Raw genomic sequence first — 27,754 nt, forward strand, 5'->3', positions numbered from 1 at the left:
CAAACAATCACAGCCGCACATACACTGACCTGTGAGACATATGGTTGGTGTATGTGTTTGTGAAATGAAAATGACTGTTCTTTCCCCTTCAAAGGTTCCTTTCCCTGTATTAATAAAGTTTCATTTAGTTATAAATGTGTCTGTTTGCATGGGTTTGGAATAAAAGTCTATTTATGGAAACTTAATTCATCTAGTTCACAACATAGGCTGGTCAGGGCTGATATTGTTCACAGATAATAGCAATCGATGCATTTGCAATGTTGTATTACTACACACAGAGCACTCGTTACAAGGTTCGTACTGGGATGCAAAAAAACAAAACAAAAAAACCCAGGCAGAACACACTACAGCAACACACATTACTGTGGCTCACTGTTAAAACAGTCTTGCAAAGCCTTCCTGAGCCATATAGCTCCCTGTTGAGCTCTTCTTATAGCCCTGGTATCTGCCTGCTCAAAATCAGCAGACAGCCATTCCACCTCTGACCTCCACCTGGACGGAAACTTTTGCTTCACAGATATTATGAAGCACACAGCAGGCAGCTATAACCATTTGGATATTTTTTTCACTGAGATCTAATCTCATGGGTAGACGGCACAGCAGCCTTTCAAATGGCCAAAGGCACATTCAACAGCCATTCTGCACCTGCTGAGCCTTGTAGCTGAAGTGCTCCTTGCTGCTGTCGCGGTGACCAGTGTGCGGCTCCATGAGCCACGGGAGTAAGAGGTAGGCTGGGTCTTCCAGGGTCACTGTTGGCATTTCAATATCCCCAATGGTAATCTGCCAGTCTGGAAAGAAAGTCCCTGCTTGCAGCTTTCGGAACAGGCCTGTGTTCTTAAAGATGCACCTTCCCTGACCATCCTGTGTTGATGTTGGTAAAACAGACCTGTGATCCACCAGCGCTTGCAACACTATAGAAAAGTAGCCCCTTATGTTGATGTACTTAGGGGCAAAGTGGTCTGGTGTCAAAATAGGGATTTGCATGCCATCTATCATTCCACCACAGTTCAGGAACCCCATTGCTGCAGAACTATCCATTATGTCCTGCACATTGCCCAGAGTCACCGTCCTTGGTAGCAGGATGCGATTAATGGCCCTGCACACTTGCATCACAGCAAACCCCTTGGTGGATTTCTCAACTTCAAATTGCTTCCTGACTGATCGGTAACAATCTGACATTGCAAGCCTGCACATAGCAATTGCCAATCAGTGCAGCTCTCATTCTAGTGTTACTGCGCTGGAGGGCTGGGGCAAGCTCTGCACACACATCCAGGAATGTGGCCATGCACATCTGAAAGTCCTCTAGCCACTGTTCATCATCCTATACCTGCATAACGATGCAATTCTAGCTAGCCTGGAAGGAATTGTCATGTTCCCGGTGGCTCCTCTGGCAGCTCTACAAATACTGCAGGATCAGGCACCCCATGCTCGCAATGCTCATCACAATAGTGCAGAGCTGTGCAGGATCCATGCTTCTGTCACAGATGGCAGACATGCGGGTTGGCGGGGCTTTTGAAAAGAGGCATGAAACATTATGGGATGGATTTACTGTCACTGCATATCAAAGAGGCTATTATCCTATGGTTATGCAGAGGGATTTAAATGGATAACTCTCATTACTGATCATGGAAGTTCTATGATTTATTTACTCTGGGAACAATAACCCCTTAAATTACTTTAAGTGGTGCTCTTCCTCCACTAGTTTGTTTTAGCATGTTACACAAGTTCTCTGGGCTTTTCTTTTTCAATGCTTTATCATATGTAATCTATGTAAAGAAGTGGACCATACAAAACCCCTGGATCTGATCACTTTCAAACTGGGGAATTTCTGATCTGGTTCACACCTGAACTTTGCTGAAGCTTATGTCCTGATCCAAACTGCAGCCTGGGTTGAGCTCTTATTTTCTTTCATTGCAAGATTGGAATCTACTAAGTTTTATAAAATGTTTTGGATGAACCCTCTCCTTGCTCTCAGCTTCCATTTAGTTATTCATTTTCTCTTCTCCTCTGTATACCTTTATCTTTCTTCTGTTTCTTTTTCATTCCCTACAAGTCCTTCTCTTGGACTCATTATTTTTGGGACTGAGACTGCAGTCGTTCCATTTGCAAAACTCCCACTAATTACAGCAGATTCTAAACACACTGGAGTGTCACGCTGGGAACAACAGAAAATTTTGGCTATAATTTGTACTCATGTTAGTTTCAGGTCACTCCTCTTACTGATTTGACAATACTTATATTCCAAGAAGAGACAGGGTGTTGTCCCTTAATTTAGAGAAGCAAGAGCAAATATTGTGAAGTTAAGATGATGCTACATATGCTATAGCATAAATATTCATAGATTGTAAGGCCAAAAGGGACCAATATGATCATCCAGTCTGACCTGCTGCATAATAGAAGCCACAGAAATTCATTCCATGATTCCAGAGTCAAGGCCAATGACTTGTGGTTGAACCTGAGCGTATCTTTTTGGAAGATATCCAAACCTGGTTTTAAAGATTTCAAATGATGGAGAACGGATAAATTTGCAACTCTTCTCCAGTATAAATTTGTCAAGCTTCAACTTCCAGTCACTCTTATGCCTTTGTCTACTAAAGAGCCTTCTTCTACAGGTACCTTTTACTCTGTAGGTACTTATAGACAATGATCTAGTCACACTGTAACTTTCTCTTTACAAACTAAACAGATTGAGCTCCTTAAATCTGTTACTGTAAGGCATGTAGTCCAGTCTTTGAATCATACTTGTGTAAGCAGAGTCAGGATGAGCTCTACCCTGACATCTGGTGGTGAATTGTTGCAAGTTGTGGAAAAGAACTTCAGGGGCTGATCTTGTTTACATAGGCACACCCACCCCGCCTAGCATGAGCCCACAGCAGCCCAAATGGTCACTTTGGCTGCTGTGGGATCCCCAGTTTCTCTATTATTGGGGCAGGAAGAATAATGCTGTTGTTACCCTGATTATGTGAATCAAGGACAGTGAAACCGTTTTATGACGGAGGGACTTGCCATCAACTAAGTAGCACTCGCTAGACAAGGGACATGGGTTCAAAAAACCCAGTGAATTGAGAGAGGCTGGGGACAGGCATTTGTACTTGGTGGTGTGGGCCTGTTTTGAGGGTCTGAAACACCAATTCCTCCACCACCTCCTCTCTCCACTGTGGAATATCAGAGCTAATTTTGATTTCATTAGGAGTCTAGTTACAGGCTGCTGAGTTGAATTCACTTTGGGCTAATGGTGCACCATCACTGAGGCTTCCCTACTACAAGCTGAAATCACTAAAGAGCTAAAATTACTAAGAGCTGAAATCACTGAGTGCTGTGCTAAGTAGTGGGGGGACCTGAAGCTATATTGCTGAGCGGCTGGTGGAGCAGAGCAGTTTGCAGGATGGCTGGAGCAGCTCATCCTGGCTGGTGGAGCGGAGCAGCTGGCGGAGTGGTTTGTGGGACTGCTGGTGGAGCGGGACAGCTGGTGGAGCGGAGCGGAGTGGCTTGTGGTGAAGGCTGCAGCAGAACCCCAAGGAGAGGTGAGGCAGTCAGCCTCGGACCACTTAACGTCCCCCTTAACACCGCCCCCCCCCAATTCCACCCAATGTGGGAGGTAAAACTTTGCAGATAAACTTTTAAACTCTGGGGCTGCACTGACCAGGGACAGAGACTTTTGGGTTGTGACTTTGGGTGATTTTTGGGTTGTTGAACTTTTGGGACTTTGGGTGATTTTTGGGTTGCGGACTCAAGAACCAAAGGGAAAGGACACGGCCCAATTTGCTGGGACGGGTTTTTGCTCATGGTTTGGTTGATGAACCCTAGTTGTGGTGTTTTCCCAATTTAATGCTGATGTCGTTTGCCTCATGTTATTAAAGATTTTCTGCTACACCGAGACTCTGTGCTTGCGAGAGGGGAAGTATTGCCTCTTTGAGGCGTCTGGGGTGTGTGTAAGATTTTTCCCAGGTCACTGGGTGGGGGCTTGAGATGGTTTTGCATTGCGTTGTTGAGAGGGAACCCCTATGTACTGAACCTGGCCCTTGCTGCTATCAACTCGGCCTGGCAGAAGGGTTACACTTGTAACTATTCTCTGCACAATCTCCAACTTTTCAACACGCTTTTTGAAATGTAGACATCAGAACTGACACAGTATCCCAGCAGTGGTTTCACTTGTGCCAGATACTGAGGTAATACAATCTCCCTACTCGCTATATCCTTGTTTTTGCATCCATGAAAAGTATGAATCTTTTTGGCCATAGCATCACACACTGGGATGTTTTGTGATTATTGGACCCTACAAAGTTACCCTAAATTCAACTGTAAAAAGTATGTGAAAGTTCATAAGATGTTACAATAACCATGAAAAATAGGTCAAGTTGTTTTTGATGATGAAAGTTATAATAGTTGAAAGAAAACCAGACAGAGAAACTGTATTAGTCTAAACAACCAGGACCTACTGACATAATTCAAGGACTATGTGAGATCATACTTGGTAAACAAGCAAATGTGGGAAAACAGTTACTTATGCCAAATTTGGCCTTATGGAAATAGATTTAATTGGTACAAAATAATGAGGATAAAATATGTTGTCCACTTTTACCCTTTTGGGGGCTCTTATAAAGAGACTGGAAAAAAAGGATCATCTTCCTCCAGCTCATATCCCAGCCTGGCAGCACTGCATCTCATTGCAGCTTCCTTGCCCTCAAGACTGATGGAGCAGACCAAGCTAAGGACTTTCTTCACAAGAGGAAGGCCAGCTGGCTTTGCTCTTGCGTAAGGAACTTTGTATTCACCTGTCAGTGCTGAAAGTCATCAAATTACCATGACATCCGGTCCTCAGTCCTTCAGTGCGGACCACTAATTCCGTAACCGCAGAGGCACTTAAAATCCTGTATTGTTTTCCCTTCTCTTGTTGTGTTGCTTTATGCCCTCCCCCACTTGCCTCTGATCATCTCTTTCACTCTCTTCGCTTTTCATTGAATCCCAAAATCGACTATAGTGCATTCATCCAAACCTGCCTTGTCTAAGAAGAAAGGATCCAAACAGATGATGTCCCTGACCAAAGCATGATCCAGGATCCAAGCAGCAGGTGTCATGGTTGACCTGCCAGCCAAAGCATCTATTTGTGACTGTCCAGCCATCCAGTGTTCCAGAGACAACAAAAATCATATTTCCCCCACGTTTTCTATCCTCTCTCTCCCCTACCTTGTATCTGTCTATTAGAAATAGAGAAGTAAATACCCTTTGCACACCAGGACTGAATGTAAAATTAATCCTTTCCTTTTCATCAAGGAAAGGTAGCTCTGAAAATAAGAGACTAATATTCTGCTCTCAAAAGGCGAAACTTTAAAGGTTTTGATTGTTTTGCATAATCACTCAATTTCAGTTTCAGTATAAATGCTTGTTTTAATCTCTTGTTCTTTTTTGTGTTTTATCAATGAACTTTCAAGTTTAAAATGAATGCTTTTGGGCATTTGTCATAGAATCAAGTAGAACCAGGGTCTCAGTAGAAACATAACCCAAAGCAAAGAATATTGGAGAGTTTATAAACACCTTTAACTCTTTGATAGTACATTAGATCTGATATACATTTGGTTGTCCATCATCAACCCTTGTCCTGTTCACAGTCCCTGCTTTCTAGGATACAATTCCCCATCCTGTAAGTATGACCTACATTCTTTATTCCTAGAAGTATGACTAAATTTGGCACATTAAAACTGTTTGTTTGACCCCATTGTTTGTTTGAGCCCATTTTACCACATTGTTTGTTTCAGCCCATTTTACCAAGTAATCCAGATCATCCTGTATAAGTGACTTGTCCATATCACTATTCACCACTCTACCAGTCTTCAGGTCATCTGAAAACCCTATATGAAATTATTTTACGTTCTCTTTTAGATCATGCATAAAGATATTAAATAGCATTGTGCCAAGCATCCATCCTTGCAGAATCCCATTAGAAACATCTATTCAAAAATGATTCCCCATTAACAATTACATTTTGAGATGTCATTTTAAATCCATGTTACACTGATTTTGTAGTATGCTAATTTTTTATTCCAAATGTTGTGTGGTACAATTTTGCCAGGGATCAAAGTCAAGCTAACAGACCTATAATTTTTAAAATATTGACACAACTTTATTTTTCTTCCAGTCCCCTGGAACTCCTCCAGTGTTTTAAGATTTGTTGAAAAATGACCTCAATGATCAAGAGAGCTCTTTAGCCAACTCTTTAAAAACTTGGGTAAAAATGATCTGGAACAACTGATTTAAATGGTTTAACTTTAGTAGATGATGTTTAACATTCTCCCTAGTTATCGCTGTAATGGAAAGTATTTCATCATCATTGTGGTCTCTGAATATGTCATCTGGCTTCTTTCCAAATACAGAACAGAAATATTTATTGAATACTTCTGCTGTGTCTACATCATTATGACAACTTTATCATCTCCATCCAGTGATGGATCTATAACCATTGATAGGGTTCTTCTCATTTCTGATGTTAAAAAAAACTTTCGTATTGTTCTTAAACCCTACCAGTGATGGATTTTTCATTAATATCTTTAGCATTCCTTATCAATTATTTGCATTTTAACTACTAATTTATCGTCACTGCTATCCACTTCCCCTTTATTCTATTTGTTAATATTCTCTCTATATTTTATTGCATTAACAAAATTTAAACCAACAACTTAGGCTGGAGGAAGCAACAATTTGGGAAGGAAGGCCCTGGTCTGGGAATCAGGAGATCTGGGTTCAATTCCAGACTTGCTGTGTGGTGTTGGGCAAGTCACAATCTGACCCCTTACCAAATTCCTTGTCTGTAAATTGGGGATAATATTTCCCTACCTCATACAGGTGTACAATGATAAAACCCAATAATGATTGTGATGTGCTCTGAAACCACATAGACCCAATGACTAGAGCTGGTTGGAAATTTTCCAACATAATATTTTTCTGTCAGAAAATGTCACTTTGTTGAAATTGAAACATTCCACCTAAATGTCAATTTCAACAAAATTCTGACGGAACCCTGCCTGATTTCTTGCCAGCTTGTCTTCTGAGCTACTAGGCAGCTCATTCTCCTGGAACCATTCTGCTCATAGTTCTGAGATTTGTTGTTTTTGTTCTTCTACAGAATGAATTTTTTTTTTCAAAATCTCACAATTTGTCACAGAATGGAAAATCCCATTACCACTCAGCTCTACTAATGACTTCAAGAGGTCAGTGGTATAGAGCGCACTAAAAACACTTTGAGTTTCAGAATTATATTTCAACTGTGATTTTCCACTACTATTAATTAGAGCTCCTGTATACAGTCATCACCATTAACCAGAATACATCCTGGGACCATGAAAAGAGCTCTTTTTCTTGGAAGTCCAGTATCAGTCTGTATGGCGAGATGCACACTGTATTGCAATTTTAATTTTTTCCCTTCTCTTTCCATATGTTCTGGCTGAGATATCTTGAAAGTCCCAGGTTAGCTAAGTTTCAGGCTCAATGACAGGCTTTAATCTACCCTTCCTGAAGCTGTTGATGATAATGATTGAAACTGAAAAAAATAAACTAAAAATGAACATCTGATTTTCAAATTAGGAAAACTACCACTGAAGATCGAAGATGAGATGGGTCCCTTAGAGAGGTGTATTTATTACCAGAGTGGTCATTCAGCAGGTGCTCTTATACTTGGGGCTAGTTGTTATTAGTATTCTTACACTTGCTTTTTAATTTAGTTTCTGTTACATTGCTTACCACATGTTGCATGTGTCAGTTTTATTCCTCCTGTAGACTTCCAAAATTGCTTTCATAATAATCTAGTTTTCCAGGATTACTGCCACCAGACTACATTTTTCCTCCTTATTATCTTTTAAGAACCTTGGCTAAATCCCATCTGGGCCTCAGAATGTATTGGTTTTCAAGCATTGTAACTCATTTATCACCTCTGTCTTACTGACCCTGAAATCATCCAAGATAGTGAGTGCACAGCCAATCTAGATGAGATTTTGTTAGTGTTTTCTGTCTCCAGTTACTGTATTCAAAAACCATGAATAACTGTCCTGGAAATATAAACTTGTTAAGGAGGGGAGACATTCATTCACGTTAGAGAATTCAAAATCTTCAGCATTCCTAGGGTTAAAGCTGTCTATGGGAGGCTATGTTTTTGAGCTGCAGTGCCCAACAGCTGCAGTAAGCTATCTGTTCTATTAAACTGGACACCAACATTGTCTAGTTTTAAAAAGCTTTTGATCTCTGATCTTGAGAAGCCTAGTCAGTGTAAAGAACTGAGATTTTGATTGCTCAGTGACGTCTGCTATTTTAGACTGAGTGCCCTGCATTATATTGAGTGTCTCATTCCTGTTTCCCAAGATCCAAAAATGTTTCTCTTGAGACTCTCTCAGTGAGCCAAAGTTTTAAATAAGTAAAATACAGGGAGTCAATCCTGTAGGATTGCATTTTCTCAAGTGTTGGGGAGAAAGAATTGTCTTATGGCCCAATGTAGCGAAGTGCTGAATGTCTTCAACTCCTACTAAAGCTGAAGGCGCTAAAGGAGCTCAGCACCTTACAGCTCTGAGCTGTAAGTAGTGAGGAGTGGCAATCATACACCAGCATTAACAGCTATAAATCTACATTTTAAGCAGTTTCAAAATTGAAGAATATTTATATACTAGGGGATGCTAAACTTAGCCTACATTATAGATTTACTTTATCACACAGAGTAGCATTTGTTTGTTTTTTAAATGGAGTGCTGGTGTATGTTCCAAATTGACAGCTCTGGAGACCACAGTCCTCCATTTAGCCACAGCAATTTCAAGACCAGTTCAAGTTTCCTCATACTACCCTATTATTGTGACTCAGGCAGCCTTCACCTGGAGGTACCATTTCTCATGGTGAGAAAGTAATTCAGTTCCATTCAGAGAATCAAAGATTAACAATAGAAAAAGGATGATTAGGTCATCAAGTCCATTCCTCTGGCAAAGCAGGATTACTCCTTACTAAATATTTTCTTGTACTTTGTTGAGTCTGGTTTTAATGTCTTCAGTGTTTCTGTTTTGGGTGTTTCTACTGAGACTGCAAACAAGGTTGTCAGTTAATGGCAGTTCTAATAAAGGGTGTTTTCTGTGATGTGGACACCGCACTAGAATGAACTACACAGGGGAGGCAACATGGTCTGATGGCTGAAGAAGTGAACAGTGTGTCAGGAGATTAGGGGTCTATTCCAGATTCTGCCACAGACTCCTCCTGCGTGAATCGTGGATGTCACTTAACCAGTTGTGTGCCTCAGCAACCCCACTGGCAATATGAGAATAATACTCTCCACCTTTGGAAGGTACTTTGAGCAATTCATATATTGGTACAAGTTATTATAATGTAAGTCACAAAAGCCACCAAATATCTTCCAATGGTAGCAATTTTCATTCTTTACTGTCATGGATTGATTTGAATCATGACCTAGAAAAGAAAGGAAATGACAATGAGTCTGAGACTGTGAGATGCTCAGAGTCTTTGCTGAGATGCTAAGCAACCTCATCACCTTCCAGGAAGCCCTCAGCACTTTGCAGGACTGGGAATCCACTGAGTTATCCAGTTCCTCTCTGCCAGAAGTTTGACTTTTTCTATCCATACATATATAGTACTGAGTCCTGCTCCCACTGAAATTGTTGGTGAAATTCCTGTTGGCTTCAATGGGACAAGATCTGGCTCTGGTCTAAACAAAATAAACCTGCTAAATGAATATAAACATGCGACAGGAAATGCTGAAAGATAATGATGATCAGACATAAGGAACTTCTAAAATATATTACTGTGTTTATGTAGCTGAAAACATGCTATAGTACACAATGAAATACTTTCTCAAATGAAGAAAAGGAGTACTTGTGGCACCTTAGAGACTAACAAATTTATTTGAGCATAAGCTTTCGTGATGCATCCAATGAAGTAAGCTGTAGCTCACGAAAGCTTATGCTCAAATAAATTTGTTAGTCTCTAAGGTGCCACAAGTACTCCTTTTCTTTTTGTGAATACAGACTAACACGGCTGCTACCCTGAAACCTTTCTCAAATGAGAATCTGATATCATAAACATGCTAAAGTAATTGTTATTGTCACACTGCGGCTATGCATTTAGTGGGTATCAGCCATACTTAAATGAGAAGAATCTCACAGTGTGGCAATCTGAGCTTCTAAGTCTGCACTTCATTATACCACATTTATGCCAGTGAAACTCTGCTAATGGAGTTCATTCTGGTGGAAAAGTGCTGTAACAGAACGGAGACTCAACCCCTACATGTCCGGAAGTTGGAAAAAAACCCCACATGTAGCAGAGGTTTTGCAATAAAAATGTCATTTCCTAGCATCATAGATTAGTAAAATTTGTGGGACGGAAAATGAACTGATATTTTAAGGCCACATTATATTCTTACTTAGGGAGAAACCATCAAATACCTTAAGCCCCAAATTTGACTTACTTTAATATTTTTCTTAAAATCCTATTCAGTACTTTACTTACTGTACATTAGAAGTATCAAACAGACAAAGCCTACTTTTAAAAGTTATTTTTAGAATTTCTTCTCTTTTTACTACACCTATTTTCTTTCTAATAATTCTTTTCCTCTTATATATTTTTAAAGCTCTTTTTATTTCTCTTAATCCCTGCATCTAATTACATTTCATGTGGATGACTCATTGACATCTCACGTTCAACATCACCAAAACCAGGCTCACAATTTTCCCTCCCAATCCTCACCTCTATTTCCATTTTTCATTGCTGTTGATAGCATCCCCATCTTCTCGGTCACCCAGTTCAAGGCAACTATGGTTTATCATACTCCTCCCTCTACTCCTGCCCCCACATTAGGAAATGACCAAATGTTTTTTCGCTTCTTCTTCCACAACATTTAAAAATATCTGTTTTCCTTCCCATCCTAAATCATTTGCCTACACCCTGAACATCTCAAGCATTGACTACTATAACTTCCTCCTCTCAGGTCTTCTGGGCATTTCCCTTGCCGAGCTTCAGTTTGTCCAAAATAAATCATCTTTATTACTCATTGTTCACACTGTGTCACTCTTCCATTTGCAGCCCTCCATTGGCTCACCATTGTAAATTCTTTATGCTTGGTTGAAAGGCCACTCTGCTTCAATCTATAACTCTGACCTTGTTTTTTTTCTATTCCCCACATTCCCTTCAGTACCTCCTCCTACTCCCTCATTTGCATTTCCTCCCATGTGTCCCCATATGCACAAATACTCTGTGCTAAACCACCTTTTTATCCTCATTTAAATTCTTCCTCAAAATCCACTAATGTTGTGTAACCCGTGAGAAGTGATCTTTGAAATACAAACCAACCAAAACTAATTTAGCATAACCACTAAGACGTGCTTGACTTTATCATTACTCTTGTTCTCACTCGTCCTTCTCTATTTTTGTCACTCAGAAAGTCCTCACTTGCTATGTAATGTCTGAGTTTAAGGCGCAAGCTGTGCCCAAGATTTTGAAAAATGAGTGCCTATAGTTAGGCTCCTAAATTCATTTTTAGGCATCTAAATAAGTGATCTGAATTTTAAAAGTGCTGAACACCCAGCAGCTCTCACTGACTTAATTTTAATGGGAGATGTGTGGCTGAGGCTCCTCCCTTGTTTGAAAATCTCACGTATAGTACAATCCTTCCACCGTTCTTTCCTTTCTGTCTAATTACATTGACAATCCAATTATGAGACTATTACCACCAGGTTTCTATTGTGCTCAGTAGATCATAATCTTCATCATTTAACGGTATGCTTGCTGATTTCCCATGCTTCTTGCATTTGTGTATAGACACCATAGTACTCTTGTTGAATGCTATTTTTGTTTTTTATTTTCTATTTCAGGAGGCCAGGTTTTGCCTTACGACAGATATAGGAAGTACATGATAGATTATGTGAGTTTGGTAAAATACCCCTCTTCTTCCTTCCTTTCATAAATATAAAATACATACATTAAAGTACAAAAGCAAATATAATGCCCAGATTGTGGCTCTTCAGCCACCAGCCATGAAAAGGGGAGGTACAGAGGTGCACTGTATCAAAGGGGGTTCCTCATTTTTGTGTGTGACTGAGGTGCAGTATGGGACAGAATGACACTGGCTACACACTCTGCTGGCTAATGTAGAAAGGTGTATGTGGAGCTATGGTTCTAAACTTGCCCTTCCTCCTAGCATTACGGTTGGTCTTGGCTTTTTACTGAGTCTGCCACCTTTATTGTATTGATGCAGTTGCCAACACAGAAAAGATCAGGGATATTGAACTCAGGTTTCTGCAATTGAGTTTTCCCCATGAAGAGAAGTTTAGAGACATGGCTGAGGTTACAGAGATTGCTGGTGCCCAGTGATGGTTTCCTGAGGAAAGGGCTGGACTACTGCATATTTAAGGGTTACTGAAAGCTTTCCCTCCCTATAAAAACCATTATTACTATCTAGAAAAAGTGAGGCCAAGCACACTACACAGGTGGTAACCAACCAATAGCAGTAAGGTTCCCTTTAACACATGATGTTACATACTGCCCTTACTGCCTTCAGAACCTCCACCGATGAGACAATCAGTTACGGAAGGTAACACAATTATCTTTTCCTGCTGTGGCTCCACTTTCAGGCTGCCACCAAATATATCTTGAATTAGATCAATATTCCCTGTGAAGTCGGGTGAGAGCTCCTGATAGAAGCAAATATTTAAGTCTGAAGCTGGACAATTTGGAAATCACAAGCCTCACACAAACACTGGGTCATGCTACATGAGGAACAGAATTGAGAAAGATATGTTTTTATTAAAAACAGAAAAGGGCAAAAAAAAAAGTCAAGATTTTCATGCTCCCCAGAAGGTAACATAAACAATGCAGGATGCAAAAACAAATTTAAAAACAACATGTAGAAAAGCCCTAGAAAACAGAGTCTATTTAAGAGAATCACACATTTGCTTAAATGATTTTTTTTTCTAGTATGCCAATTATTTATTCGTAAACAAGCAGTTTTAGGGTTCTGTCATTTTGTTAAATTTCCCTGGTTTATTGTATAAAACTTTTCTGACCTTTTGGAATGTCTTTTTGTTTGTAATATGACAAACTGATCCTGCTGAACATGTTCTCCACCAACATAATGTGTTTCTGTCTAAAATCTGGTTCTGGGGTATCTGATTTATTTGTCTTGCTGGATTTGATTTCAATATTCCCTTTGCTACTGTGCCCTCTGAAAAGCAGGATTTTATTAGTTTATGCTCAAATTTTAATAGAAGAAAGTATTAAAAATGTAGACACAGTTTATTTGATTCGATCCTGGTTCTCCCAGGTTTAAATACTTTGGTTTCCTCTCTAAAAACCTTAATAGTATTTGCTCCTTGCCTGCTACTGTCTCTGCCCTTTTGCTTGAACTTGATTAGTTGGCTTGGGGAAGTGGACCGAACTGTCAGCAGACAAAACTGATGCAAAAGAAAATGAAAGTAAGATTTTATCTACACTACACACTTTTGTTGACACAACAGTGGCGAACACACTGAAATGCTCTTCCCATCGACATAACTCCTCTGCTATGTTGACATAATAAAACTACCTCAACAAGAGGTGTAAGGCTTATGTCAGTGTAGTTAGGGGCAACGCAGTGTCTGTGTACACACTGAGTTCCTGATATTGGCTGTAATTCTTGTCAATTTGACAAGAAAGCCAGCTTCTGGGTTGCTGGGATCACAGAGGCAAGAAGCCTGGGCTGCTTCCCTATACTCCTGACTGGGAGCGTGGAGGTGAGAAGCCCTGGGGAGTAGGTGGGCTCCCGGTGAGGAGCTATGTGGAGCTGAGAGCGCTGGCTCTCAGTCCCCACACCGTCCCTCTTCAGTAGGTAGAACTGCTCCTGGTGAGGATACGCACCACCGACAGAAGAAGGGTAGTGTGGACATCAGCCACTGCAGTAATGAATGTGTTGGCTGTAAGTCGACCTAACATAGGTTGACTTATCTTTGTAGTGTAGACATAGCCTAAGAAACAGAATAGACAGAACAGAACAAATGAGATAGAAAGAGATAACTAAACAAATAAAATAAATCAAATGAGACATCAGAGAAGTAGGCTAGATTAATAAAGAAACAAAAAAGCGCATAAAACCAAATGAACAAAAGAAAGAAAAAACAATGAATGCAATTAAAACAGAAAAAGAGAGAGAAAATTATAACTGAAGAAAACAATCTGCAGCCTTTGCTCATGCAAAAGTGATTGAAAGAAAAAAAATATGGGAGGTTAATTTTGTTTCTTATTTGTTAGCTTATTCTGTTCTTGCCTCGTTTTCTTATCCTGAATTTCTCTTTCATGCATAATCAGTCTGTTTGTTTGGGTTTTTCCCCCCCTTTATGCAGTTGGTTTTGGCCATTTCTGTATTTTCTATTTCTCTGTACTGCATGGGATTTTTCCTTCAGGGCCAGATTGTGCCTGGTTCATATGTGAATATGGGGCGGGTGGGGGAGGACAAAAGAATCCTTGCAGTCTAGGTAGAAACATAGTTCCTGTATTTGAGGAATGCAGGAATTACTCTGTTCCTACTTCCCAGGGATTCACCCACTTCTATTCACCAGCCTTAGGACCAAGACCATCACAACAGGGGGAAACAAACTGCCCCCCTGAAAGGGGCAGCAGCAGTCATGCTGACTTTTGTTGCAGGAGAGATCTGAAAGGCATTCTGCCTCTGAGGCAGACTGCATTGTGTTGCTCCCCAGGGGTCAGTGACAGTATGTCTATACTAGGGTGACCAGATAAGCAAGTGTAAAAAATCAGGACGGGGGTGGGGGGTAATAGGTGCCTATGTAAGAAAAAAACCCCAAAATCGGGACTGTCCCTGTAAAATCGGGACATCTGGTCACCCTAGTCTATACTACACCTGTGGCTGGTCCATGTCAGCTGTAAAATTGCATTGTAGCCTGAACGTCTATACCACAATTTTACAGCCTCGTAGCCCAAGCCCCATGAGCCTGAGACAGCGGACATGGACCAGCAGCAGGTGTTAACTGCAGTGTAGACATACCCTCTGGCTTCACTCCACCGCTTACTTTGGCCTGTATGTAATAGGCATGATCCATTCTCAAGTGAGAACTTGAGGACCAGACATATGGTGATTATTTAGCTTCATCTCAATTTCCAATTATTTATAAAATGGGTTTTAAGTCTGGATTGTAGTTTGCTGAACAAGTTAAATGTATTTTTGAGTAATTAACTAAAAAGAGTTGAGGATTTCTAAATACTCTTTATTGGTTTTCTGAGTAAAAAAACCCTATAAATGATTAATAAGCACTATATCATGCTACGTCGTGGATGAGATAAAAATTAAGGATTTATCCAATGTTACTTATACCACCCTAACAAACAATTTGGCTGACTCTCTAATTCTGTAATTTGTTTTCCAGGAGACTATTAATTCAGTCCCTTCACTCAGTCTTTTTCAATTAAAGTTCTTATTCCAATGTCACATGATGCATGTTCCTGCCCTTGACACATCTTATTTTTGCTTGATGTTTGAATAAGCCTATGCCTGCCACATATATTGATTATACAGGCACCTGACTAGTGAATGCAAGTTCTGATCACGAGCACTGACTCAAGATGTTTCGAGGTCACTTGACTATCTATTCTTGATTTCTTTCTTTATTTTATCCTCCCTTGCTCTCTGGTTATTGTACGGGTCTGTTCAGGCTTCTGAGTATAATGTTGAAGAACCTGGCTTCTTTCTCTATTGCTCATGTTTCAATAGAACACCCTCTTTTTCTCTTTCCAAGTTGTATCCACGTTATCACTTGATATGGAAGTTGTGTGGTGGCATTCTTAAGAGTGTCCTAAATATGTCCATAATCATCATCTTGCCATGTTTGATGCTGCTGGTTGGTTTGCTTAGAATTTCTGATGTTGCAAGAAACTGTTTCCAATGGACTCCGAAGATCTTCTGCAAACACTTATTTTGGAATGAGTTGATCTACTTACCAGTTTCTGTTGCAGATTTTCAACACTCTGCTCCATAAAGAGAGGACAGACACGATATTGGTGTTAAAAAGATCATATTTTGGTGTAAGCACTAGTCATGTGACTTCTCCAAATACTTTCAAGTTTATGCAAGTTGTTTGCTGTTTTTGATATTAGTTGCTTGACATCTAGCATGGTATCATCATTGTACATCTCACTCCCTAGAAAAATTAAATGACTTACTTCTATTGTTTCTCCATCTACTCTGATGGCTTATTTTGGGACATTGATAGTCATATATTTTGTCTTCCCCTTGTTGATGAACAAATCAACTTGTTTTACTGTGTCTGCCAAAAGCTGGGTCTTTTCTTCCATTAAGCGCTATGTTGAACTAAGGGGGACTATGTCATTAGCAAAAAGAAGGTCATCCAACTGTGCTTTATTCATTTATCTTTACAATTCCTAGGTTGCCTTCTTGTGTTACTTTCCTCTTGACATAGTCCATGACCAGTGCAGACAATAGTAGGAACATACTACACCCTTGACTTACTTCAGTTGTCACTACAAACCATTGGCTGATGTTGTTACCATCTCTGACTGCACATTTGGCATTATCATATAGATCCTTGATTCTAATTATTTTTCCTGGTACTCTATAACTTGCCATAATTCTCCAAAATCTGTCTCTGCATATGCTGTGAAAAGCCTTCAGGAGATCAAAAATATTTCTCACAAGAGGTGCTTGCAACTCCACAGTGTGTTCTGAGAACAACAATATTGTCTGTGCATGATCTCAATGATCTAAAATCTGTTTGTTCCTCTCTAATTTGGAGATCTGTTTGTTTCTTGATAGATTCCGGGATGATGTTGAACATGATTCTCCCAGGCATTGAGAGTAGATTATCTGCTGAAAGCAAAATGCACACCATCAATCTAAAAAGAAAAGGAGTACTTGTGGCACCTTAGAGACTAACCAATTTATTTGAGCATAAGCTTTCGTGAGCTACAGCTCACTTCATCGAATGCATACTTCAGTCCTTTTGGTACGATGTCCATCTGTTTGCATTTGGAAAGGAAGATGATGTCTGTCTGTATCTGTACAAGTTTTTTCATGCAGTTGACAGATTTTCACTCCATACGGCTAAATGCAGTGCCAGCCTTAGAGTTGCTCATGCCAAGCCACTGGCCAGGTGGCCTGGACATGAGGAGGGAGCAGGGCCTTGTCAGATGCACATCTGATGCTCCTGGAAGTTGGTTTGCAGAATCAGACCCATCAATCTAGAATCCCTGTAGGGTTCCAGGCCTATTTTACAAATTTAAAGTCTTTCAAATCCCAGACAATCCCTTGTAGAAACAGTGACTCTAATGTACTCTTCTAACAACACTGCCAAAATTCTTGGCTCTCACTGCATCCCCTTATCACAGGATAGAAAATCCTAATTTCACACTCAGAATGTTTTCAAGAGTCCCTAACATAATGACATAAGCAGGCAAATCAATTTGCCAGTTCAAGCTTCACAGGAGTAGAGAAGATTTTCTTAGCTACCCTTTAGGGACTTCTGAGGTGTCTTTCAGGTCCTAAGCTCATTTAGCTTGTTGCAGAAGTGAGAGTAAGAGCGTTCACTGACTAGGTGGGCCTACAGCATGGCTCCTTTACAAAGATACAGTATGGGAGAAGTGTCCAACTGATGCCCATTAAAGATCCTGGGAGGAGGAAGGAAGCAGATGGCTTCATTGCCTTCCAAAAAACATCAAATGTAAGAAGCCCTGAAGTCTGTTAGGAGGATGGGTTGTGTACGAAAGGAAAGAAGATCCCATACCATAAGGGTACAGTGATTGGTGAATATCACAGAGGTTCATGATAGGTTCAGAGATGATTGGAATTTGGAGGTTTGTGCAAGCCTAAGCCACTTGTTTTGGGTTAGGAGAATTCACGTAAATAGAATCCATTGAGTTTCGCACAATTGTGGTCAGCACCATTACTTGGCCAACCTGGTAGTTTCATTTAAAATATATCATACATTCAGAGTTTACAAATTTATATGATCACCAATAACTGACTTCTTCAACATGAACTCAGGAAATTTGCATGAAATTCCTCCCTGAGTTGGAGCAGGAGAGCCAAAAAAATATTGCTGAATCTTTGAAAAGCCTAGCCTCTTGGGAGAGTCCAGTCAAAGATTTTTTTTTTTTTGCCTTTATTGCAGATTGAAAACTCAGTTTCTGACAACCTGAGGGACACAAGGCCCACCTCATGAAAACTCCTCTGATCAAGTAAGTAACAATCCTTTCCCCCCTCCCTTATTCTCACATTCAATATATTACAATCCATTTAGTTCTCAAATGGTAGAAAAAATGTTGAAACTAAATAAAAAAATGCAGGGAAAAATCATATGTCACAATAAAAGTATACAATGCCAGTTGTAAATAAGCCATTGCAGGGATATGCACACACTCACCAAGTTATTTTCCCTATAACTAAAAATTTGTGAAAAATCTACTTTATCCAAACAAAAAGAAGTAGTTAAAGAATCATAGAATCATAGAATATCAGGGTTGGAAGGGACCTCAGGAGGTCATCTAGTCCAACCCCCTGCTCAAAGCAGGACCAATCCCCAATCAAATCATCCCAGCCAAGGCTTTGTCAAGCCTGACCATAAAAACTTCCAAGGAGGGAGATTCTACCACCTCCCTAGGTAACGCATTCCAGTGTTTCACCACCCTCCTAGTGAAAAAGTTTTTCCTAATATCCAACCTAAACCTCCCCCACTGCAACTTGAGACCATTACTCCTTGTCCTGTCCTCTTCTACCACTGAGAATAGTCTAGAACCATCCTCTCTGGAACCACCTCTCAGGTAGTTGAAAGCAGCTATCAAATCCCCCCTCATTCTTCTCTTCTGCAGACTAAACAATCCCAGTTCCCTCAGCCTCTCCTCATAAGTCATGTGTTCCAGACCCCTAATCATTTTTGTTGCCCTTCGCTGGACTCTCTCCAATTTATCCACATCCTTCTTGTAGCGTGGGGCCCAAAACTGGACACAGTACTCCAGATGAGGCCTCACCAATGTCGAATAGAGGGGAACGATCACGTCCCTCGATCTGCTCGCTATGCCCCTACTTATACATCCCAAAATGCCATTGGCCTTCTTGGCAACAAGGGCACACTGCTGACTCATATCCAGCTTCTCGTCCACTGTCACCCCTAGGTCCTTTTCCGCAGAACTGCTGCCTAGCCATTCGGTCCCTAGTCTGTAGCTGTGCATTGGGTTCTTCCGTCCTAAGTGCAGGACCCTGCACTTATCCTTATTGAACCTCATCAGGTTTCTTTTGGCCCAATCCTCCAATTTGTCTAGGTCCCTCTGTATCCTATCTCTGCCCTCCAGCGTATCTACCACTCCTCCCAGTTTAGTATCATCCGCAAATTTGCTGAGAGTGCAATCCACACCATCCTCCAGATCATTTATGAAGATATCCAAAAGAATGTGTTGTGAAATGTAATTAAACAAAATGCAGGAAAAGCCTTTGTTTTTGTTTGTTTTTTGTTCTCATTGAAACATTTGTATCCCATTTCAGTTGTTTAAAGTTAGTGACTTCTGACATTTAATGCTTTCCATCACTCTCAATGACTCACTTTTTAAAATGTAAATGAATGCAATAATTGCCCACTGAAGGATAAATTCTGAACAGAGACAGCCAGATCCTCTGTGGTGGGTGAGACCCAGATAGCATATCAGAGATGTAAGACTGTTATGCAGCTGGTGAGAACTACCTGATTCTCTGTCTGGGTTGATCTCAGTTCAGATTAAAGCAGCCAGGAGACTCCTCTAGCCTATGCTGTCTGGAAACCGTTCACCAGCTGAGGTTAACCGAAACACCGCAATGGTTCAGCTTTGCTCCCTCCCAACCCAGCATGCTCCCTACATCAAGACCAGTGCAGGATGAGTAAATGCTGGTTAAGCCAGCTTTATGTCATATGAGAACTCTCCCATGCTTGGGAAATTCTCAAATTGCCAGGTTCTTGTCTCTTTGTGCTGCTGGAATGGGAGGGGAGAGAATCTGGCTCAGAGTCTTCTGTCAATTTACAGCAGCACATCCAGTCATTTATCTGGTCATTTATTAAGCCTACATTTAAAAAAAAACATACACAAAGAGCTATATTTTTACAGAAATAGGCAAAGAAAATTTAGTCTTCTATTTTCTCAGCTGCTTGTCAGTATTCTTTCCAAGCATATCCAACTGCATGAAAGGAGATATACAGTGATTACCACTGTAAAGATACTATTAACCCAAGACCTTTCTTTGGGGTTTATTCTCCAATAACTATTATATACAGTTTACATATAATTGATATTCATCCAAATAGATCATTCCCCAGGTGCAGAAGCATTGGCTTATTGCATTGATAGGGAAAGGTAGAGTACCAGTTGAAAAGAGAGTTTAAAGAGAATTATTAATAGCTAAGTAAAACACCTTATTTATTCACCATTCTGGCTTATGTTTGACCATTGCTACCTCTTTGTCACTGGTTAAATGTTTGGTATGAATTTTTCCAATAAAAAGGGTGGGTGCATAAGTAAAGCACCAAATTATGTTAGCATGGATATTGCCAAAGAGGTATTATAGGTTTCCATAAAACTTTTTCATAAATACACTTCAGTGTGAGTCTATTAGGAGATTCCCTTGATGATCCATAGACTTCTGGGATGTAAGCCTGGCTCCATTGAAGTCTATGGGAGTTTTGTAATTGACCTCAGTGGACCAAGATTCCACTCCTGGCTTTTATGAGACCAAACTCTGTGTGATAAATGTATTTATGTAATTTTATGTCTCTGTTTTCTGTGTACTGAAGATTAACATTTCTAAGAAGACTTATTTTGGGCTGAATCCAAACCCACTGAAAGAAAAGAGTACATAAAGTAATGGGTTTGTCCCGCCACATGTTGGCCAGCAGAGCTGTCTGACAATGTTGGTTGAAATGGGATTATGCTGAACTCCTCAACAGGAATGTAATAGTATAGCATGACCTCTGTTCTTTGAGGAACTGCAGGAGATGCCTCCATACTGCCTCCAACACATGCATTATCTAGCCCTTGGGGGGAGGTATGTTTTTAGACGGTAATAATGAAAAATCACCTGGATAGTTAAGATGTGGTCTCATATCACAAAGGGTTATATTTAATGGGTTTCTTCTTTTGTATGATAAATTTGAAAAGCAACATTAAAGGTTGACATTCAAGTTTGTCATCCTCTCTACGGCTTTCAGTACAATGGAATAAATCAAGCCTGACCCTCCAGAGAAAGATCTTAGAGGGCAGTGGTTCACTAATTGTTCCATGACTGGGATGTCTTCTCCACATTCACATATTGAGCTGTCCTTCATTTTCTATTTGTCTAGTAGATAATTGCCCACGTGCAGTTCTTATGTGGTTCACTGTGGTCCATATTATAATAGCACAGTGAAGGTAGGTAGTTGGTGTAGGATCTGTTATAAAGTCTTGACTCTTGACCCTCCTGTTTTCCCATAGCCTCTGCTACTTTTCTTTTGGTGACAGTCCAGAGGTTTTGAGAGCTCTATTACCAGAAGGAATTCTTGGATGTATGGAGACATCTTGGGGAGCACTGGAAATCTTCATAGATGAGCAAGTCTGCATTCATTATTGTGCTGTTGTATTCTCCTATTATTGCTTCTTCTCTTCAGAGAGATGGTAGTAAGATATGCATGAGGATGGGGCCAGCCTGTCAGTGTTGACTTCATCACTCCTGTGACAATTCTCATAGCAGCATTCAATTGCATGTCAAGAAGTTTCATATATTCATTACCTGATCATAGTGGAGTGCAGCGTTCAGCTGCTGAGAAGATAAGGGCTGAGGGAGCTGTCTGCAAGGTGTGAACATCTGCTCTCCAACTGGCTCTAGTTAATTTGGGGATTACATAATTGTGGATTACATAATTCCTAGCCTTTATCTTGGTGGTCTTCATCAGATGGTGGTGGTATGTGAGGTTACAATCCAGAACCACTCAGATATTTTGGGAAATCCTCGTGCCTGACTGTGATAATTAATGGAATTGAGACCTTAGGAAGAAAGGCTCCATCTAGACAGGTCTAGAAATTGAGTTAAGGGGCTCATGTTTAAACACAGTCTCAGCTAGTTTCTAACATTGTTTGGATAATCAGTTTGGTGTGAAACTGAATATTGCCATAATTTGGTCTCACCAACACTGGGCTGCAAAACCATGTTAGAAGCATGTTACCTGGGAATGTATTAAAAGCAGAGTTTAACCACAGTTCCCTAACTTGGTTTCTAAGGTATGGTCAAGGGTAAGTCTAGACTCTAGTCTAATCAAGGACAGTTGCAACATTGTGTTTTAGAGGTGGGGATTCATCCACCGAGGCTTAAAGTTCTGGAAATGCTTTTTATGCTGCTCGTCTGGAGTTCAGTTCCTGCAAGGTATAGGTGACTTTAAAACTCCTGTGTGTATAAGCAGCCCCTCATGCATCTGAGCCATGTAGAATTTTTACATTTTTGATGCATTCCATTTTTTTAGCCAGGTGAATTGTCTGGAATTTGTTTTTCTTCTTTTTTCCCCATCTTTTTCTTCACATTTTCGTTGTCTCTTAAGAACTAATATGCCTATGTCTTAAGAAAGGGATAAAAAGTTTCATATGAAGGATACATGTGAAAAATGGAATATAGCTGATCCTTCAAGTCCTTAAAAATAGCAGAAGTTCACTCTTGCTGTTTCTTTGCACAAAGATCCATATATGTACACTGTTAAACACAGAGCAATCCAATATGTGTAGGGAGTCATTTGCCTTTGCCATTTTTCACTTCTGTACATAATACTCAATAAAATACTTGCATATCCTCAAGCTTGTACCATGGTAGACTTGCCTGAGATTAAGAGTTCTATTACTTCTTTTGAATCAAGTGAACAAAATACTTCCAAATAATAAACAAAAAAGCTTATGGAAAAATCTTAGAATAAAAATTCTTGCTAAACCAAGTACAATTATGCATTCAGGTATCATGGACAAGCAGCATTCCACATCCTCTAATGATCCTGGACATATTTTACATTTTAAAAATGGCCTCCAGATTGGCCTACACATTTTGTATTTGTAACTGAGCACTCATTTACCTGCAAGATGGGAAAATGCACATCTATATATTCCATACAAGTGTTCTGGATTTTACACGCACAAATATGTTGGAGCACAAGATTTGAAAATATGACCCTCAACTAAGTAGAGCTGGTTTTGTCTTGTTTTGTTTTCACCTGCAGAAGATTTAGACAAAAATGAAAAAAAAGTGTCTAAGTTTCTCATGGAAAATTTCAAATTTTCGGTAGAAATTCAAATTCTGAAATTGAAACTATTTCAATTTGGAAATGCTGCATGGTGCCTCATGCCAGGCTCCCATTCTCCTTTGGAGAACAGCCTCCTCCAATGAACTACATCTACTGTGATTGTCCCATAGTCACCTTTCTTGGAGTGGAAAACAGAGACACGAGAGATGTAGTTTGGCAGGGAAGCCTGGCCGATAGAGGAGAATGGGGACATGAGGAGACCTAACTACAACTCCTATAAGGTACTGCAGTAGCATTCCAAATAAAAATATTTTGTTTTTCAGACTAAATACGTGTGTGTGTTTTTTGACAAAACCCAAAATTGCAGAAGCAAATACTTTTTGCTAAAACTGTCATTTCCTCAAAACCCCAATTTTCTGTTGAAAAACATATTCAGTGGAAAATTTTGTCCAGCCCTAAATGACAGTGTTGTCTTTCCTTGGATACTTCCATACCTATCAAGGGTCTGATTCTGCTATTCTTATTCATATTCAGTAGTCCTGTTCATTTCCCTAGAACTACTTGTTGAATAGGATATTATTTGATGTAAGGGGAAAGAATTTGGCCCCAAGGGACCAGTGATCTTTATTATACTGTACCGTATTTCAATGGTTATAGTATGTTTACAAACTTTCAATTTATCTTTTATTGCAGCATTGTTTCAGATAAACAAATGGGACCGTCTGTTCCACTTTGATGGGGGTAAGCAGATGATATGACATCTCTGAGTGTGAAAGATATCTCCATACTCCTTTCTGTTTGTTTGTATAAGGGATGGTTGGGCACTCTACACATTGCAACTAAATAAGACGTGATGCAGCAAGTGAGCATAACAAACTATTGGTTATTGTAAAGAGTAATGCTTCCAATCAGAAGGGAACCACATAAAAAAACAATCTCAGAGAATTTAAATTATGCAGACAAGGCCAATGTGTCTGAAACCTGAATGTTTTTCTAAATAAATCTGTTAATATTATATAGCATGATTTTTTTTTTTAAATATCACTGTTACAATTTACATCTGTTAGCTGGACAAATCCCCAGTGTCAGATCCCTGGCTTCTCAAGGGTACATGATGAATCCTAACAACGAGTAATAAATGTACAGAAATTACATCCAATTCAATGTCTAAAAAAACAGTTGTTTTATAAAAATACAATAGCTCATTATAGCTGAAGCATGGAAATCATGTTAAAGTCAGTCTAGGGACCCACCGGATACAAAACTGTGTGTGGGAGACCTCCCACACACACTCCGGAGGCACAAGGACCCAGGTAGTGACTCCCCTCCCGCTTGTCATGTGAAATCTAGGGTGAAATCTACTGAGTGGAGCCAATCAGAGACTCCAGCCTGTAGGACCAGAAGCATCCAAAGCAGGGACCTCTGCACATTTGGAGAACTTTCTATAGTTTTGACTGGACTTTCTTTGCCCTGCGCTGATTAACTGTTTGCTCCAACCATCTCCTTTGACCTCCCTCACAGTCTCTTCACCTCAGCTTCTCTTCAGACCTGCCCTTCTTCACCCTCTTTCCTTCAGTGTCTCCTCTTTCTTTCCATTTAGCTTACCCCATCTTAACCAAACACACCCAAAACAAATAAATAAAATTTTAAAAAATCATGGACCTAACATGACATTTCCTGTCATCACATTGTTCACTTTGCTTGTGTGTTATACCTCTTTCTGCACCCTGTGTCTATCTTGTCTAGTTAGATTGTAGCTGTTTGGGGCAGGGACTGTCTACTATGTTTCATGGAGCCCCGTTCTTGGCTGGTCTTTAGGCACTACCATAACAAATGTGATTAATAACAAATGCTCGCAGATGAATGTGACATAGATAGGTTCTGAAGTTATAAAAATAAATTAAAGAGGAAAGGTGACTGAATGGTTTTAGTCCCAGATCCTGCTTTCCCATACACTACATGAATATTCATTATGGGTGGACAGAATATATGCGAGCCCAGTAAATCTCTTGCTGGTAGCTAATTTATCTTGTTTTTCAGAGATTTTGAGTAAGCTCCTCTTTACACCAAAATCTCAAAGATCCACTTGTCACAGGATAACAATTTATGTCAGAACTGGTTCTCCCCTCTCATGTATAAATCTGAAGAAACTTCTGAAGAAAGTGAATAGAATTATACTGGTGTAGAACTGGCTTCAATGAGAAGAGAATCAGGTCCACGTAATCTCTGTTCAGGATCTGTTCAATCTAGTGCATAACACAGGACCCAGTTCTCACCCTGCATGACACTTATTAGCTTTCATGGGAGTTTCTGCTCTCCATGAAAAATAAATATCATGCCCCTAATGAGGCCCATCTCAACTATTACCTGCAGCTTTCAGATTTCACTGCTTCACTCTGGGCCAGATTCTGCAACCCTTATTCAAACTGACAAGTACACATAACTACATGAGTAGTCCTACTGGTTTCAACATAATTACTCATGGAGTAAGCTAATATTTAACATGTGGAAGGGTGGCAGAATCTGGCTTTCGCTGGTTGCTAATAGCCACCTAAGGCTAGATTATGACTGTGATTATGGAGAAGGAACACGTCCCCATAGCTGATGCAATTGCACACACATAGTTACATCCTTAATGGTCTCCCTGGACCTTGGGTCTGAGCACACAGGTGTATGGAGGTGTGATGTTCCTGTTACTTCCCAACCAGACCACTACAGTGGTGCAGCTGAGGTAGTGCAGGGGTGTTGCAATTTGCTTCTCATGTATACCTGCAAGTTACTACCCTTCCCCTACCAAAAGCAAGGGATAAATGGTGAGGTAATTGTGTCAGAGAGTGGTGTTGGGGCACAGTGCCGTCTGGGGCTACTCCTGGGGTATTATTGCCTACACCACTGCTCGCTCAGGCCTGTTCCTAAAAGCACAATCTATCCCATAGCTGCTAAATAAGTCTGTTTGCTGACCTCAGACTATAAGTCTAGACATAAAGCTAAGAAACACCTTTAAAGAGTACTTTAAACACCATCCAAACTATCAGTAGTTTAGTTCATCACACAATTTATTAAGCCAAAACATTCTTCAAGGGATGGGCCCAAAGCAGGTGCTTCAGTGACAGATGTCCAATTATTATTTTTTTTTTGCTTTCTTTAGACTGAATGAAGACTGTTTTCTGTCTCTGAGAACTGTTCAGATTTTTCTCAGTATTTTAGCCAACTAAATAAAGCACCTATGTGAATGAAGCTTGCTGAAAAGCTTCTAATTCTGGCAAATACAATGTAGTCACTGCATTTCCCAAGTGATTCAAATATACCATAAGAACTGCCATCTTCTGAAAGAGAGGGTGAATTTGTGAAAGATTTTTTGTTGTTGTTCCTTTTTTATAATATTTTTCTTCGATCTCAGTTTCTTTTCCCAATGCAAGGCTGGCACCAGCACTGCCTTTGAATGAAGCAGACATTCCTAAGGATGTACTGCCAAAAATAATGGAAAGCTTGATACAACGGAATGGTATAAAATAGTACCTGAAATGCTTAGAAAACCATAAAGTTTAATGTTGCACAGATCTCATAGCCAATGCCAACTACTGCAGCTGCTAAGATGTACTTGAAGAATGTAAGGGGAATTTTTCTTTTTTTGTGGAGTCCTTGCACATCTGTCTTTAAGTATCTCTTGTTTATAGTATCAACAGCTACAGTCTATGAGATGTGCCAAAAAAAGTCTTCTAATCATTCACAGAAGAGCAAAGATGATGACAAAGTCCCTCTCATAAATTATGTCACAGGAATTAATTGTGGAATGAAGCATAACATTTTAAATGTTCTATAGTAATGCTGCCAACTATAATTTGTAATTCTGACTGACATTTTTTTTTCACAATTTTGCAGTTGTTAGAGACAACTGGATCACAGATCTGCACTGTTATATTGATATAGCTCATTCTCTCTCCCCTTTCATTTCAAGAGCTTTTTAATCCTACTCTTTTAACATTCCTTTTTAATTATTTTAAAATGCTACCTTCAAAATAATTTATGAACCACATAATTTTTTTAATCAACCAGAGGACATTGTGGGTGGAGAGTCTGCCTAAATTAATGCTGACCGCATTAGCATAGTCTTAGATCGGGAATCCCAACGGGATTGAATGTGCGATGGTGGTACACAGAGTTGTCCCAGCCCCACCCCAGCTCCTTCCTTCTAAAGCTGCAGATCCTGATTCACAGGGAGGACCTGTGGATAGCTTCTGGGGATCTGGGAAAAGTTGGGAATGAGACAGCAAAAGCCTTGTTCCCTCCTTCCACGCCACCCCACTTCGAAAGAAAGAAAGAAAGAAAAAACAAAAGACAAATTATAATGAAAAATAAATACAGTGGGCCAAATTACCCCCTTTCCCACAAATAGGGCCAGCCATATGTTGGTGCCTTAGATTTAAAAAAAGAAAAAGAAAAAGGAAAAAAAAAAGCCATTGCTGCCTTCATTTCCCCACCCTGAGACTAGGAAGAGGCAA

The 27,754-nt window shown here is 40.0% G+C and overlaps 1 long non-coding RNA gene across 1 annotated transcript in view; it reads right to left on the reverse strand.

Annotated features, from left to right (window-relative positions):
• Nucleotides 1-9,332: 9,332 nt before the first annotated feature.
• Nucleotides 9,333-27,754, reverse strand: part of LOC141987595 (uncharacterized) — a 177,412-nt gene continuing 158,990 nt past the window's right edge. The window contains exon 4 of the long non-coding RNA XR_012639585.1: nucleotides 9,333-9,432. This is a non-coding gene — a long non-coding RNA (uncharacterized LOC141987595). The remainder of the gene's footprint in view (nucleotides 9,433-27,754) is intronic.

This window comes from Natator depressus, chromosome 5 (genome assembly GCF_965152275.1).
Source record: "Natator depressus isolate rNatDep1 chromosome 5, rNatDep2.hap1, whole genome shotgun sequence".
Lineage (NCBI taxonomy): Eukaryota > Metazoa > Chordata > Testudines > Cheloniidae > Natator > Natator depressus.